General features: G+C 49.2%; 1 protein-coding gene and 1 long non-coding RNA gene across 7 annotated transcripts in view; one reads left to right on the plus strand and one right to left on the minus strand.

The window, feature by feature from the left end:
* The window catches only part of NAV2 (neuron navigator 2), a 724,598-nt gene that overhangs the window by 286,748 nt on the left and 423,891 nt on the right, over positions 1-13,959 (minus strand). The window lies entirely within an intron of this gene.
* LOC129504700 (uncharacterized) lies at positions 10,134-12,191 on the plus strand. The gene is made up of 3 exons (XR_008663413.1): positions 10,134-10,236; positions 11,035-11,091; positions 11,254-12,191. It is a non-coding gene; the product is annotated as an uncharacterized LOC129504700 (long non-coding RNA).

Consider the following 13,959-nt stretch of genomic DNA (forward strand, 5'->3'; position numbering starts at 1 on the left):
GGGCAAGGACTCTCCTTCCACCCCCATCTTTGCCATCTGATGCATTACTCAGGTCATTTGTGGATTTTCCATCAACTGCAGTCATCACAAGGGCAGTGTGTCTACAGTCCCAGGAGCTGGCACGGACCAGGGCAGGGATCTGGCTCTGCCTCTTACCAGCTGGGTGGCCTTGGTGAGTCATGCCCCCGCCGAGCATCCGTGCCCCTCACTTGTGCAATCGTAATGTACGGGATTGCTTTATGAACTAAATGAGGGCACGTATGTAAGTGGTTAGCCCAGTGCCTGGCACATGGCATGAAATAAGGGGTGGTTATTAGTATTCAAATTAATGAACACTTGGCCAAGTTTGAGGGGAATAAGTCATTCTAGATTGCTGAGAGTTTATACTTCGGAAAGCCATAATACATATTTAGCTATTCCATTGGGAATTTTTCCCACATGGGTTATTATGATCCGTGCTTTTTAAATTAATCTAATTTTACTTCTTCTTGAAGGCCCACAGAATTACTATGAATAATAGTGTTTTGATGCATATAAGGATGCCTTCAGGGCCTATTGAACCTTCCTTAAAAGATCCAGAATCCTTTAAAATGGAGTATAAAGTTACTGTTCATGCAAGAATCCCAAAGAGACTTCTCCGACAGATACACAGGGGTAGAAGGATTCTGTGGCACACCTGTGAGCTGCTCCAAGGTTCAGAAGGGAAGGCTTTTTGGCCAGTCTCCAGACCAGTAAGGATGCTTTAAAAAAAAAAAGCTGGGTTCTGGGAGCACTGAGTGAGACGTGCCTGGGTTTTCCATTCCCTACCCGAGCACATTGCAGAATGGTCCTGCCAGCTCAACTCTCAACATACCTCTTGTAACGTGGGTCACATGAACTTATTTATATGCATCCCTCTCCGGAGCCAGAAGATAGGAGCGTTGGGAGGGAGGAGCCCACTGCTGGATTTCATCACTCAGGATTTCCACCTTCCTTCATATCCTGGCACCATCTTTACTCCTACTTGAGCTCTGACTAGCAAGTCAAGCTCAGTTGCCTAGGAGCCACGTGCACCCCTGGACGCATTAAGCCAACACTGTCTGAGCACCCACCTGCACTGGGTTCTGCTCATGCTGTAGTCTTGTGTAGGACAGCAACTCCCATCAGTCAAATGTCTACGACGAATCAAGTAAACAAACAACTTCTAGAGTCAACCCGCCTTAGTTCCAGCCACGCCTTGACCACTTCCCAGCAGAATAATCCTAGGCAAGTGACTTAAACTATCTGAGCTAAATTTCCTCCTTTGTAAAATGGATCAACCACCTATTCAGGTTATTCTGAGATGGAAATGAGAGGGTCTAACAATGCCTGGCACATCGTAAGAGTGCTGGCCAGGATCCCAATTACCCTGAAGACCATCACCCACAATGTGAGCACTTTGCAAACAACGGACTCCTTTAGTGCCCCACAGGCTTGTGAGCAAGATATAATTTCCCCCACTCCACAGATGAGACAGTAGAGGCTAGGCGAGCTGAAATGACTCTCCCGATTTCACCTGAAATACATGCAGGGTTTAAAAGCAGTGACTCTGGCTCCTAGGAATGCTAGACTGCTACAGAGAGGTCCACACAGGAACCACAATTCACAGAAGGTCAACTGTCCTGGCAGTGTGGGAAAAGCAGCAAGAGGGCAAGGCTGATTGCATCATGGCCATTACAATGTCACCGTCTCCTGCCCCTGGAAACAGAGCTGGCCGCTTCTCACTCAGGACTCACAGCTCTAAGGGGGAGCTGACACCTCCCCATGTCACCCAAGCACAAAGCAAACATGATTTCACAGCAGCGTCACTACGGTAAAAACTGAAATGCCAATAGAACACGAGTTACCACTGCATGGCTGTCTGTGAATCGGGCAATGCTCAGGAGGTTAGGTGCCCCAGTTCTTCTGGTCTGGAGCCGGGCAAGGTTGGCCCGGGACTCTGCGCAGCAGATCCAAGGGCTAGGCCTGGGAACAGGCCCACAGCCATACAACGGTGGCATTGTCTGTCAGGAGCACCGGCCAGCCACAGGTGGGCGTGCACAGCAACACCAGAGGTTTTGAAACTGTGCCTTCAGAAAAATAAACCAGGCTGGTGGTGAATGCTGGGATGGACTGGCGAGATCTCAAGGATGAGCACACAGGTTCCTGCTTATCCCACTCCATGGAGGAATGCCTACAACCCCCTTCCTTGCCCCTCTGTTCTCCTGGACCAGGCGATGTTCCGCACCACACTTCTCGGGACACAGAGCACTGTCCCCTCCACTTCCTCCTATCCAGAGGGGGTGTGTGTTTGTGTTGAGGGCCTGCTGGGTGCCAAGTGTCTCATACCTGTGATCTCATCTACAATCTCTCCCCACTGGAGTGGGAGATCCCAGAGGACAGGAATTCTTATCTGTTCTACTCACCGCATTTCCCCAAACATCTAGCGGAGTGTCTAGCACATAGTAGGTGCTTCCTAAGTATATTTATTGAATAAATAAATGACCACCTCCGCATCACACACTGGAAAACAGAAGCTCTACAAGGTTAAGTCACACAGCTAATAGAAGGGGACACTCCACTCGACCCAGGACGCCCAGCCCCACAGCACCTCTCACAACAGCAAAATGTGTATCCAAGTCTCCCTCCGTCCTCCCTGGAAAGTCAAGTAAGGCCACCTAAGGATCGGGGCTGGAATGCTTCCTGGGTGCTTCAGAACCAAAGCGGGCACCCCCCTGCAATACTTCCTCTCACCCACTGCAGACTTCGGAGCAGGACCAGAACCACATTCAACCACAGGTCTGGTGGCCCCAAGAAAGCCAAAGGTCTGAGCCCACCTGAAAGTTCTCGAGTATTTTCTCTCCCTTCCTATGTGCGTTAGCTACTAACTACATGTGTGCTTCCGCTATGGCTAGGACGGGAATCAGGCCCTTCCCGGAGGTAGGGGCCACTGACACAAACACCCTTTTTGACAGCAAACATCCCAAAACTCCACGAGAGCTTTTCAGAGATGCCTGGCACGGCAGCCACACCTAAGACACGGATGACAACCTGAGTGACAATTCGGGCCTCTCTCCAGGCTGTTGGTAAACACACCTTTCACATAGTAGCCTCCATCCGCCTCCAAACCTCCGCAGCACCCCCTTCACTCTTGCAGACTGAGGGTAAAGGGGTACCAGTGATGGTGCTTCCCAGCCACCCCATCCAGACCAAAGGCCTCAGCTCAGCTCAATAGGTGCCGCACCCCCATCCCAACTCCACTCCCCCAGGAGTTTCAGCCCCACCAGGCCCAAGGCCTCGGAGTCCTGCGTGATCTCTGACACCTCCGTTTCCTCTTCACAGGATCGAGTGGATAGAAGACCTCAAGAATGTTTAGACACAGAGCACACCAGGGCTCTGTGACCATGGGCAAACCACTTCTCTCCGAGCCTCAGCTTCCACTTCCGGAACATGGGCTATTCATCTGTTATCTACTGAAAGGACTATTGTACCTATTGTGAGAACTGACCTGTTTCTAACGTGCTTAGCACAGTGCCTGGCACACACATGATACCTTTAAATATTTCTTTCCTTTCCTGCCTTGTCTGCATGCCCCCAACTACAGATCCCGCTGGTCCATGGCTCACACTACAGGCTCTGTGCTGTACTAACCTTCAGTCCCCACTGGTGGGTTAGGTTTCACTGTTCTGGCGTGTCCTCCCTCATCCCCTCCACTTGGGAGGATGTCCCCTTCTCCCAGAAACCAAACCCGATCACCAGCCTTCTCTCCCTTTTCGGAAATCCTGGGGTCCTCACACTTCCCACATCCTGTGTGCTGGCTCCCCGAGCCCTATACCCTTGCGCACAGTCTTCTCTGCTAGCAGTGCCACCACTACCCCACTGCCTGGGGTGGTGTCCTAAAACCCAGCCCAAGGGTCAACCCCTATAAGGCCATTCCCAACCCACTTTTCACCCCTAACACAGATTTACTGCTTCCTTCTTCTTGGATCCAAAAGCACTTTGCATGCGATTTTTATCGTGGCTACTCTAAAAGAACAAATTTTTTAACATCTTTGAAACACTAGCACAATGCCTGGTGCACAGCAGGGGCTTCATAAACAAATACGTATTGACTTAATGGAGGGTAAATGGGTGGGTGAGTGGAAGCAAAATAAAGGAACAGACGGGTGAATGTTCAGATGGGTGGACATATGGATGGGTAGGTGGGAGAAAGGAGAGGTGAATGATTACATGGGGAGAGGAGTGGACAGATGGGTAGAAGCAATGGGTGAATAAATCTGTTCCCCTTCACTGCCTAGATTATAAAGTCCATGAAATCACCATGGTGTTTCCTCTATCTTTCAGACCAGTCAGAGCACAAGGTACAGAATGAGAACTGGTAGGGGACATTCTGCTGAGACAATTTCCAGGAGTGTAGAAGCAGGACCCACTTGATGGTGGGTGTTTAAGTGCTATTTCCCAAGATACAAACATACACACACAAAATACACAATGGTCCCCTACGGTAAGCTCGTACTGCCTCAGGAGAGTTGATGCCTCAATTTTAGGGGAATCTGCAACCTGGTTGTTAAAGGTAGCCCTTACTTGCAAGGAAAACAATGCCATTTACCATTGCATCAAAAAGAACAAAATACTTGGGGATAAACATAACCACCAAGGTAAAAAGACCTGTATACTGAAAACTACAAGACATTAGTGAAAGAAGTTGAAAGAGAGAGGCGCCCGGGTGGCTCAGTCAGTTAAGCATCTGACTCTTGGTTTGGGCTCGGGTCATGATCTCAGGGTTGTGGGACCCAGCTCGCATCAAGGTTCCCTGCTGGGCATGGAGTCCGCTTGAGATTCTTTTGCCCTTCCTCTTCCACCCCCTCTGCTCTTCCTCTGCCCCTAGTGCTCTCTCTAAATAAATAAAATCTTAAGAAATTGAAAGAGACACAAATGGAAAGATATTCCATGCTCATGGATTGGAAAGACACCATTAAGATGTCCATACTACCCAATACGCATTCAATGCCATCGCTGTCAAAATTGCAATGATGTTTTTCACTTTAGAAAGAGAACAATGTTGAAATTTGTATGGAGCCACACAAGAACCTGAAGAGCCAAGGCAGTCTTGAGAAAGAACAAAGCTAGAGGCATCACTCAGTCTGATTTCAAACTGTATCACAAAGCTAGACTAAGCAAAACGGTATGGTATCCGCATAAAAACAGACATTTGACAGCCGCATGCGAACGAATGAAACTGGACCACTGCACAGCATACCCAAAAAGTACCTCAAAATGGATTAAAGACTTGAATGTAAGACCTGAAACCATAAAAGTCTTAGAAGAAAACAAGGAGGTCAGTTCCTTGCCACAGGTCTTGGCAATGATCTATAGAATCAGACACCAAAAGCAATGGCAAAAAAAAAAAGCAAAAACAAACGCAGACTCCTAGATTGGTGGTTGCCAGAGGTAAAGGGGGAAGAGGGTGAACAGGTGAAGGAGGATCAAGAAATACAAACCTCCACTTAAAGAAGTCAGGAGAGGTAAGGTACAGCATGAGGGATACAGTCAGTAATAGCGTATTAACTTTGTGTGCTGTTGTATCCCTGGGCTTACTGGGGTGACGGTTTTGCAATGTACACAAATACTGAATCACTGTCTGTCGTCCACCTGAAACTAATATTGTACGTGAACTACACCTCGATTAAAAAAATAAACAAGTGGACTGCATTAAACTAAAAGGCTTCTGCACAAAGAAAATCAACAAAAAAAGGCAACTCCCTGAATGGGAGAAAATTTTTGCTTACAAATCATGTATCTCATTAAGGGGCTAATATCCACAATCTATTAGGAACTCCTACAACTCAATAACCAAAAAAAAGTGAATCTGATTAAACACTAGGCAGGAGGTCTGAACAGACGTTTTTCCAAAGACAGCATACAGATGGCCAACAGGTACTCGAAAAGATCCTCATCATCATGAACTGTCAGGGGAATGCAAATCAAAACCACCATGAGAGTTCACCTCACACCTGTGAGAACTTTTATCAAAACATAAGAAATATGTTTTGCCCCGGTGGCACAGCGGTTTAGCCCTGCCTGCAGCCCGGGGTCTGATCCTGGAGACCCAGGATCGAGTCCCCTGTCGGGCTCCCTGCATGGAGCCTGCTTCTCCCTCTGCCTGTGTCTCGGCCTCTCAGTCTCTCTCTCTCTCTCTGAATAAATAAATTAAAAATCTTTAAAAAAAAAAAAAAGAAAACATAAGAAATAACAAGGATTTGGGAGGATGTGGAGAAAAGGGAACCCTCGTGCACTGTGGGTGGGAATGTAAATCGGTGCAGCCACTATGGAAAGCCGTGTGGAGGTGCCTCAAAAAATTAAAAATAGAAAGACCCTACGGTCCAGCAATTCCACATCTGGGGATTTATCTGAACAAAACAAAAACACTAACTTGAAATGATATCTGAGCCCTCATGTGCACTGCAGCATTATTTACAATAACCAAGATATGGAAGCGAACTAAGGGTCCATCACTGGATAAATGGATAAAGAAACAGATACACACATAGGAGTATTATTCAGCAACTGAAAGGAATGAAATCTTGCCATTTGCTATAACATGGATGGACCTGGAGGGAATATGCTTAAGTAAAATAAGTCAGAGAAAGACAAATACCAGATCTTCTCTCCCATATGTGGAATCTTAAATAAGCTCATAGAAAGAATGGATTGGTGGGGATGGGGGGAATGGGTGAACTAGATTTGTTTGAATAAAGAATAAAATATTAGACAAAGACTGGGTTTTCATCGTTGAGCAGTTTTTCAGTTGTTCAACTTCGCATTACCAAATTGACCTAAAATCATTCAAAATAGTCTCTGAAAGGAGTAATATGATCTGTATGAGTAGATATTCCTAATCTCCCTCCAGTGTTCTTTTATGGGGTGATCCTGAATCCCTAAAGACCACTTTATCCACAATTACAGAATCGGTGATAAAAGAACCTGTGGTGATCTGAAACAATTCTAAATTTATAGTGGAAATGAGGCAAATAGAAATGGAATTATTTTTATATTATCTCCAACCCTAAATATACGGCAATGTGTGTTCCTAAAAATAAATATGCAGGCAAATAATTCATCCCTTTGCAGCACCTAATGGGGAATTTGCCATGTATTTTAAAAATGCATGAAGCCAAAATGTAGCTCTTATGTACCTTTAAGCTTAACTTAGAAAGATGAACAGTCTGAAAAACATTTAAAATTGTTTAATTAAAATTCCTTTTCCATGTTTACTGAGATTTAATTGACATACCACAACCTGCATATATTTGAAATGCACAAGTGGATGAGTTCTAGCCTACATACACCCATAAAACCATCACTGCAGTCAAGGTGAGAGGCATTTCTCCCAAGCCCAAGAACTTTCTTGAAGCCCTTTATAATCTATCCCTCACTCTACTGCAGTTGCAAAGCCCACTGATCTGCTCTGTGTCATTCAGGCTTTCTAAAATTGTATATGTTTCTGAAAGATTATATAAAACAAATTTTCTAAAGGTGGTACTACTCGAAACTCATCGCTTATTCCATGACATTTTGCTGTTGTTTATGATCCTGAGGTTATTTTTACCTATTAGCTCTGTAAGAAGGAAAAAGGATATAATGGGGTACTATAGTACATCTCTCCCCAACTCTATTCAGAAAGGTCATGTTGGTAGATTAAAGTCAGCCTTGGTAGAAGGAATTACCCCCGAAGTCCCAAGGGCTAAGCATCAGGATTTTTTTTTCCTTGAAAAATCAATTGTTAAATGCCACTGGGTATACACAGGTGAGACTTGGGAAAAATTATGTTACTTATTCCCACATCCCCTCCCCCAAGGAGGTTTCTTTGTTATGCAGAATGACGAGCCAGATGATGCAAATGTAAGGGAGTGGAGACAGAGCTGAAATGCTTTGCATGAGAAAGAGAGAATTCAAGAAGAGGAAGAGGAGGTCTGGAACCTGGGAGCTCGGGAAGTAAGAGATGCTGTGGAGTGGGAGGAGAAAGAAGCCCTGGAGGCAAAATCTGGAGGCATTTAAGGAAGCTGTACACAATCTGAACGCTCCCCTCTGAAATCTTCAATAAAATCTATACTCTTACCGGCGCTTTCTAGGGCGAGTGGAATCCTTCCGAGGAAGGCCAAGAGGTGCCAAGTCCTGCCTCCCAGTGGGTGAAGGGACGGGACAGAGTGAGCCACAGCCAAGGTTAGGTTGCTCCAGGTAAAGAGAGTGAGGAGGTTTATCCACAGGGCCAAGTGGGTAAGTGGTGAGTTCATGGTGTCCCTTTGCAGCATCTAATGGGGAACTTGTCATGGGGCACTTGCTCAAGGAATACTGGCTGAAAGGTTCTCTTGGCTGCCTCATCCCTCCTCCCACACAGGCCTCCTGGGTTTTTGGCGAAGGTTTCCCTAACATTTATGGTGCACAGCTGCCTGGCTCTTCCTGGCTCCCCACAGACTCCACCTCCCCACCCCCACTGCCGAAGACGTCCCAACCGGCCAGCCCTGCTCACCCTTCCCAGACTTCAGGCCTGACCCATCTCAGCCTGATCCAGGTGCCCAAAACTCACCCGACTCTCCTTCCGCTCCATCAGGCTTGCTAGGTCCCAGGCAGGCAGCACTGCCAGGGACCACCTGGTGAGAGTCACTGTTAACATTTACATCTCCAGTGGAATCCTGATGCTTTAAAGGCCAGAGACTGAGGTGAGTTAATGCAAACACTCTGGCAAGCTAGCAAGAGAGTTTTGATTTTGACTTTTTTTTTTTTTAATGCTAAAAAGGTCTGTTGTTTTGGTTGGGGTTTCTTAGGGCCAATCCTGGACCACTGCGGGTGAGTGGCTATGTAACCTGTAGATTGCTTATTACAATTTACAACTCCCGATACAAACCATGTGCATGCTTGTTGATGATTTGAGGATACTCCCTTGCCCAGGAAGCCTGAGTAGTGGGGGATAGTTTAAGGATTAACCCTGGGTCAGGTTTCTTGAGAAGATTATAGAGCAGCCTGATTTATCTGGGAGAAGCCACCCAGAGGGGACCCCAAGCATTGGGTGGGGACAGTCTCCTTTCCTGCAGGAGGGGCTGTGATGGAAGGCAGAGCAAAAAAAGCAAGGTGGTGGGGTCCTCCTGTAGTTTCACTTAGAAAGAGGGAGGTGGAAGACCTTAGGAAGGGGTCCTGGGAAGTAAATGGAGCAGCAGGTCTCCTTATCCTCCCACCGCCAAGCAGGTTTATGGTTGACACGTCAAGGATAACTTCCATAAACGTCTCTGTACTCTGTGACAAGGAAAAAATGTTGTCCAGTGGTTGCAAGCGTGAAGTCAGATCACACCCGTGTTGAAAACAAGACAATGGGCCCCCAAACGGAGTCACTTATGCTAAGCCCCACATCACCAAACTGAGACTTAATTACAGTTTTGCCTCTCCCAGAAAGGCAACTTAAACCAGCCAGTCAGGAATCACCTGATGAGTACTAGTTAGTAACCTGCCTGATAAACTCCCTCGACCGAACTCCCTTCTGCCTATAAAAGTCTTTCATTTTGTAAAGCTCCCGTGGAACCCTTTCCATCGGCTAGATTGGACACAGTCCGATTCTAAGATGTTTAAAAGGCCTCAGTTGATCTTTTAATACCCTGGCTTCTCCTTTTAAGGTATATAGGTCCAGGTAAATCACTTAGACTCAAGTTCAGTTTCTTCATCTGCAAAATGGAGATAATAGAACCTCACCTACACGCCTACTCATCAAAGGAGGAAAAAATGTGAAGCACTGTGAGCACGCACAGGTACTCAATGAAGGCTAAAGGCAGCCTAGGTACTCAAAGCCACCAGGCCCAGTGGTGCTGTAGAAGGTCTGACACCCTCATAAATGGTCAGAGAGCTACAGCCCAATGGGTAGAGTGCTCGCCACAGACTCTGCTGTGCCACTGGTGGTTAAGAAATACAGGCTTTAGTTAAAAATAGATCTGCCCTACGACCCAGCAATTGCACTGCTGGGGATTTACCCCAAAGATACAGATGCAGTGAAACGCCGGAACACCTGCACCCCGATGTTTCTAGCAGCCATGTCCACAATAGCCCAACTGTGGAAGGAGCCTCGGTGTCCATCGAAAGATGAAGAAGATGTGGTCTACGTATACAATGGAATATTCCTCAGCCATTAGAAACGACAAATACCCACCATTTGCTTTGACGTGGATGGAACTGGAGGGTATTATGCTGAGTGAAGTAAGTCAATCGGAAAAGGACAAACATTATATGGTCTCATTCATTTGGGGAATATAAAAATTAGTGAAAGGGAATAAAGGGAAAGGAGAGAAAATGAGTGAAAATATCAGTGAGGGTGACAAAACATGAGAGACTCCTAACTCTGGGAAATGAACATGGGGTAATGGAAGGGGAGGTGGTGGAGGGATGGGGTGACACGGTGATGGGCACTGAGGGGGGCACTTGGCGGGATGAGCACTGGGAGTTATGTTATATGTTGGCAAATTGAACTCCAATTTAAAAAAAGAAAAAAATAAGAAAATACAAGCTTTAAAATATCTGGAGGGCCGGCAGTTCTCAGCAGTGGCTGGCATTGCCCTGCCCTAGAAAACGCTGCCCTGCTCCTTCCCTACTCAGCAACTTTATGGCCAAGAGACTTGGCCACAGTAGAAATGGCCGTTGTGCCTCGGGCCCTTCTCCAAGCCCAGATGTCAGAGCTCTCAGGCCTGGGGCATGTCAGGTTTCTTGTGTTTTGTATTTTTATAAAAGGCCTTTACTAGCAGGACTCCCAGATACCAAGCTGACACCCAGGAAAGAAGGGGCGTCTCCCCTACCCCGGGGGACAACCTGGCCCAGAGCACAAAGATACTATTTATTCTATAAGGTCCTGGAACAAAGCCCGATTGATTCATCTCAAGAATAATAAAGTTCTAACAACAGAAGGGCCTCAGCCTGCCATCTGCAGTCAGTGCTTACAACTGGAATGGCTCTTTCATGCACACAACATAATCTGAGCCACACGTTCTTCCCATTTTACAGATGGAGAAAGGGAGATCTCAGCTGGATACAATTTTAGCATCAGCACTTGCAGCCCAGGTACTCAAACTCAGTCCGGCCATCTCGGGCAGGAGGGTTGGGGGTCACACAGCAGTTATAAAAACCAGGGCAGGGCACTGGACAACCAGGATGGCGGGGGGGGGTGGGGGGGGTGGGGGTGGGGGGAGTTCTAGGATGTAACTGGAGAGTCTTCTCTTCCAGAGAAAATAGAAACTGGAGGTCGGTGTCTATCCAGGTTCAGCAGGAGACGGAAATCCCCGTGCAGTCTGTGAGATGTGTTCATCAAAGCTCAGAACAACATACCGTAGCTTCCTCCTAGGAGATGTCTATTTTTAACACCTTACCTCAAAAGGAATCTCTTCTACAGGGCAGTGAGTCTAGATCCTGGAGCGAAAAAAATAATAACCATTCCAAGACATCCCCATTAATCGTGCCTCGCCTGGGTAGTGTTAGCCACACCAGTGTCCAGTATCCCAGCAGCCTTCCACCTTCTATGAGCCAACAAGGTGGAGGAGGGAGGCCACAAGGCGATGGAAATACTTAGCTCAGCAGAGTGGTTCACCTGGGAAATGGCCTCAAAAACGTGTCAAAAGGTAGCTCTCTGCAGTGAGTTCTCCTGTGTCGTTCCTACCAACACCATTCAGATACACGGAATATCCGCTCACCTAAGCAAATGCTTTGGGGCTTAGATGTTTTATAGTGACCCATTCTAAAGTCAGTTACACAGCAGTCACTGAGCCAATTGGAGAAGCGCACTGTACCCCGGAAACTAAGCCCTTACTGAGCCTCATACGTGAATGGCACCTAGGACTTCGGCTTGGGTGTGGGGGGAGGGGGGACAAACTACCTCGTTTTCTGCAAACTAAGTAAACCACACCAAAGTGACCAGTCTGGTGATCAAGCCAGAGTGCCACTCCACCACAGCAGCAGGACTATGGTTAGCTCCAGGATTACGTGAACCCCAGGGCTGAAGGGCAAGGAGGCATAAGAGAAATCCTGCCTTTGGGCCGGGTACTGCAAGCTCTCACACCGATCCCCACCCCGAGTGGCAAGCCACGGAGGCAGCGACTAGCTGGCTTGAAAGAGGCCCCAGGGGGATCCCTGTGTGGCTCAGCGGTTTGGCGCCTGCCTTTGGCCCAGGGCGCGATCCTGGAGACCCGGGATCGAGTCCCACGTTGGGCTCCCGGCATGGAGCCTGCTTCTCCCTCCTCCTGTGTTTCTGCCTCTCTCTCTCTCTCTATCATAAATAAATAAAAAAATCTTTAAAAAAAAAAAAAAAAGAAAGAAAGAAAGAAGGAAGCCCCGGCCTGGGTGGAGGGGCAGCAGCGCCCCTTCCGGGCCCCGCAGAATGAGAGGTCCCTTCCAGTTGCCCCGGAACACACCCCCCTACAGCAGAGGCCTCCAGAACACGCCCCTCTGCCTCCCCAAGGCCCTACCAGAGGTCAGTCGCTCGCCCCATTTGCACCTGCCGAGGCCCACAGGTGACGAAACACACCCCACCTGTCGGCCTATGCGATTGTATTTAAGGCCGCCGACAACTTCCGGACAAACCCCTCGACCTGCTCTGAAAATGCGCCCCCGGGCCCTCCCGAGGGGAGCTGCCTGGGCCAAGGGGCGTCCGGGCAAGGGCAAGGCTCCGCGCCGGGAGCCGCCAGCCGGGCAGGGCCACTTTCGCTCAGTAACGGTCGCGGGAGCCCCGCGCTGGCCCGGCGGGCGGAGGCGATGGGCACGGCCGACCACGGCCCACGGCCCGCAGCCCGCAGCCCGCAGCGTGGCCCGGCGCCTAGTTCCGTGGAGGCGCGTGCGGCCCGGGGTTAGGTTTAGCTGAAGTCCCCTCCCGCGGGTCGGATTCCCTGCCCCCGGCACCCCCCCACCCCAAGAGCAGCCGCTTCTGGTCCCCAGCCCGCCGGCGGCCCTCGGCCCCGACAAGAGGGCCACGCTCCCCCCAGGTCCCCTCCAAAATAACCGGACTCTCCGTGCTTACATTTTCATGACACTCGAGGGAAAGCAGTCACGGTTCCTTTGGCTGGCCCGGGCAAGCAGACCCGGGGGATGGCTCCCCGCGCCCAGGCTTGGCAGAGGCCGAGCAAGGCGGCGCGGCCGGCGGGGGCCACACAGGAGCGAACCCCGGGCGCCTTCGCCTCCCGCCGCGGGGCTCCGACCACCTCTGCCTGGGCCTGGCGCCCACGCGGTCTCCCAGAGAGGCGCACAGCCGCGCCTGTCCTTCGGTTCCGGAGAGGCTGATGGAGGGGAGGAATCTGCATGTTGCCACCCAAAGGTCTCACTCCTGCAAAGCTCAAAGAGAGTGTGAGCCCCCGCGTGACCTGGCAGAGGTTTGGAAAAGGCTATAAGGGCGCCCCCACGGCCGTGGGTTCCAGATCTCAGTGGGTGGACGAGTGTAGACAGCGTATACAGGAAGAAGGTCAACAGGAGCAGCCGGTTTCAGACCCTATGTCCTGCCAAGCTCGGTGACCGGGACCTGGCAAGTTAGCGGACCAGCCTAGATGCTCAAGGGTTGGCTGCCTGCCTGAGGGAATTCTGATCTGCCCTGGGGATGGCCCTTTCCCATGCGGACGGGACCACGGGAAGGCTATGCAACAATTAAACAAATCCAAAGTGATGGGTTTGTTAAACACACCTGTGCCAGGACCCATGTCTTGAGGTTGATTTAGATGCTCATCTGGGGCCTGGGCATCTGTATTTTAGTAAGCTAGATAGACTGAATATCTATTTGTTGTGATCTCCCAACAAATCGCACAGCTTCTACCCTTGCAAGCAAAGCGCCGGTGTGCAGTGTTTGCCGTAGGTGTTACGGCCACACCCAGAAACCGCTCCGTGTAGGATGCAGTGGAATGTCTTTGCCCCACCTGAGGTCTACCTGTTTCACTCCCATGGCCTCCTTGGTCT

This window comes from Nyctereutes procyonoides, unplaced genomic scaffold, assembly GCF_905146905.1.
Source record: "Nyctereutes procyonoides isolate TBG_1078 unplaced genomic scaffold, NYPRO_anot_genome, whole genome shotgun sequence".
Taxonomy (NCBI): Eukaryota; Metazoa; Chordata; class Mammalia; order Carnivora; family Canidae; genus Nyctereutes; species Nyctereutes procyonoides.